This window comes from Chiloscyllium plagiosum, chromosome 31, assembly GCF_004010195.1.
Source record: "Chiloscyllium plagiosum isolate BGI_BamShark_2017 chromosome 31, ASM401019v2, whole genome shotgun sequence".
Taxonomy (NCBI): domain Eukaryota; kingdom Metazoa; phylum Chordata; class Chondrichthyes; order Orectolobiformes; family Hemiscylliidae; genus Chiloscyllium; species Chiloscyllium plagiosum.
The window spans coordinates 3,924,010-3,927,615 of NC_057740.1; positions in this window are offsets into that span (position 1 = coordinate 3,924,010).

Below are 3,606 nucleotides of genomic sequence, written 5' to 3' on the forward strand. Positions count from 1 at the left end.
GCTGATAGGGGAGGGGAGGGAAATATATCCTTGGTTGTGGGGTCTGTTTGGAGGTGGCAGAAATGATGAAGGATGATACGATGTACCTGGAAGTTGGTGGGGTGGTAGGTGAGGACTAGTGGGGTTCTGTACTGGCGGCGATTGGAGGAGTGGGGTTCAAGGGCAGAGGAGAGGCAAGTGGAGGAGATGCGGTGGAAAGCATCGTCAACCACGTCTGAGGGGAAATTGCAGTCTTTGAAGAAGGAGGCCATCTGGGTTGTTCGGTTTTGGAACTGGTCCTCCTGGGAGCAGATGCGGCGGAGGCGAAGGAATTGGGAATATCATGAGAGGCATGGATAGGGTAAAAGCACTCAGTCTTTTTCCCAGAGCTGAGGAATCGAGGATTTGAGGGCATCAGTTTAAGGTTAGAGGGGAAAGAATAAAAAGGAACCTGAGGGGAAACTTTTTTACACAGAGGGTCGTATGCATATGGAATGAGCTGCCAGCAGAAGTGGTTGAGGCCGGTACATTAACAACATTTAAAAGGCATTTGGATAAATATATGGATAGGAAAGGATTAGAAGAATTTGGGCCAAATTTAGGGAAATGGGGTTAATGTGGATGGACATTTTGGTCAGCATGGACTAGTTTGGACCAAAGGGCCTATCTCTGTGCTGTAGGACTCTGAGTCTATAACAATAAAATAATTTTAATACAAAGGCAAAATCTGCTGCATTGCCTGCTTATGCTTCAATGAGAGACCACTTTATTATAATCAAAACAAATGAAATATGACCTATCAAGCCAGTTCCTGAAGGTGACCCAACTTATCTGGTAATAATATCTGCTGGGGTCGTAACAGCATTCAGATACAGAGTCTTTAGCTTTATCTTTTTCTCATCATTGTAAAATTTAGTGTTGATCATTGGTGTACTCCTCAGTTTTAACTCCCTGTCTTTTTCCGAGTCTTATTTTCCATGTGACAATTTTCCTTTTTTACCTTGCTTCTCCTTTTTTATATACTATATCTTTTCACATTTAATCTTTACCTCCCTCTATTTAGTTTTAAACCCTCCTGAGCTATGTGGTTCACAACAACACTGGCCCCAGCAAAATTAAAGGTATAGACCACCCTAACACTACAGCCCTTGCTTTCTTCAATACTGGTGCATATGTCCCATGGACTGGAATATAATTCCCTCACACCAGCTTTTGAACCACATATTCATTGCTCTAATTTTATGTGCCTGATGCCATCGTGACCATCCTTGGTTTTACATTTTAGGTTCTGGTTTTCAATTTAGTGCCAAGTCCCTCATACACACTATGCAGAACCTCTTTCCTTGTTCATTGGTACTTGCATGGATAATGAATGTTAGATCCTCCCTCTTGCACTGCAGATTTCTTCCCAGCCCTGAGAAGACGTTCTGAACCCTGGCACATGCAGACAACACAGCTGTCTGGGCACTCATTCCTGACTTCACTTCTGTTAGCTTCATCCATCTTCCCAATGCAGGCTATTTGAACTCCAAAAGGTGAATGATATTGTGATCTCTGCACTGATGTCCTGAATGGCATACCCAGAACAACCCAGTCACTTCCAGAGCAATCTGATCAACATCAGAACCAAATGGTCTCTCACACAAACACGCAGACATAGTGTGGGTAAAACCTGAGAATAATCTGGTAAAACTGGAGCAACCCAGGCACATGAAGAATTATTCAGGAACTCTTCCCACCCCAAAAACAAACCAGTCACCCCCCAGAACAATCCAAGCAGCCCATTGCACAAGTAAACCAGACACTTGGCATGACATGGATCTCAACGTACAAGCCGTTCAATCTCGTCATTCACTGGCATTTGAGAGACAATTAGTAGTATCAGCGTGGCCTCCTAGGAAGCCTGTAAAGGACAGTTTTGTAGTTCACTGGCCTGTGCAAATCACCAGAGGACATTGGTGGGCGGCACATTGGCACAGTGGTTAGCACTGCTGCCTCACAGCGCCGGAGACCCGGGTTCAATTCCCGCCTCAGGCGACTGACTGTGTGGAGTTTGCACGTTCTCCCCGTGTCTGCGTGGGTTTCCTCCGGGTGCTCCACAGTCCAAAGATGTGCAGGTCAGGTGAATTGGCTATGCTTAATTGCCCGTAGAGTCAGGTAAGGGGTAAATGTAGGGGTATGGGTGGGTTGCGCTTCGGCAGGTCGGTGTGGACTTGTTGGGCTGAAGGGCCTGTTTCTACACTGTAAGTAATCTAATCTAAAGGACAAGTGGCTTGTTATGGGCCTGACAGAACATTGATGCATTGAGGGAACAGAAAGCTTTAGAATCGATGAGCAACACTGCACCACCATCAGACTACTCATAGTGGAGTCCTCCACACACAGCATCACAGAAATCAGCCACTATAATAATATCTTTCATATTTGACCAATTGTTCCTTCTCAAGGCTGAAATAACCAAACCCTGGGACTCAGGAATCTGCCATTCAGCCCCCTTGGTACTGCTCCACTATTCAATAAGATCATGGTTGATCTGTTTGCAATCTCAAATCCATTTTCCTATCTTCTCCCAATACCCTCTCAGTTCCCTAACTATCAAAACAGAATCTATAATCTATTTCCTCATCCTTCTGTGGGGATCCCTTACTTTAAAGGAGACTCCTTACAGTATCACCTATCCAGTTCCTCATGAACGTTCATTTAGAACAATGCATTTGTCAGCTCCTCCATGGTTAGACAGGGGATCTCAGGAGGACAAATGCTCCCTATTGATAGGAATTAACTGGATGGGTAAGCGATTTCTGTTGAAATGAGACGTTGATTTATGCTCTCTACCACTGGCATATATTGCGAGAAGTTCATTTAAATCAGCAAATTGTCATACTAGCCCAAGCAGCAAATGACACTGGGTAACCTCTTTGTTCAGTTTAACCCTCCCCTTATCCAGTTCCTAAATCTCTCCCTTTCCCTCCAGGAGGCCTTGAATACCACTCGAACCAGCATATTGAGAGTCACCTTTGCTCCACAATGGGGTATTTTACTGCCAAATTGCCACTTTTTGAGGAGTGAAACAGACTTTTACATTAGTGTCCCTTATCAGTTTGTCATTCTCTTAGATATCCAAAATCGCCATTAAACACAGCTGAACTTTCGTTTTCCCCCAACCATTTCACTCCTCTTACTTTTCACCTGTTATCCACCACTGCTAAATCATATATGTTTCCAACTAATCAATTTATCTGCAGAGTTGGGTAAGGACAGTGCAATGACACCAAAGATTTGGGGAAATGTCTACTGCATTTGGTATTCCCAGGTAGTATCCCATCCATGTACTAACCAGGCTTGAATTTGCTTAGCTTTCAAGATCAGACAAGAGCATAGATTTTCAGACTAGACCGGCTGTAGGCATCGGTTTGGCATTAGGTTGCCATGATATTATTGCTACCTGGGTTTCCAAATTTTTGCCAGGTCAATTATCAGCAAACAGTGACAAATAACAATGCAGCCTTTGCTTCTGAAAGGGGTTGTCGATTGATGCAAGGAAACCATTTTCTTAATGAAATCATGCAAATTTTCCACATACTTATGATTTTCCACACTTACAAGCCATAGTTTATTTAAAAAAAG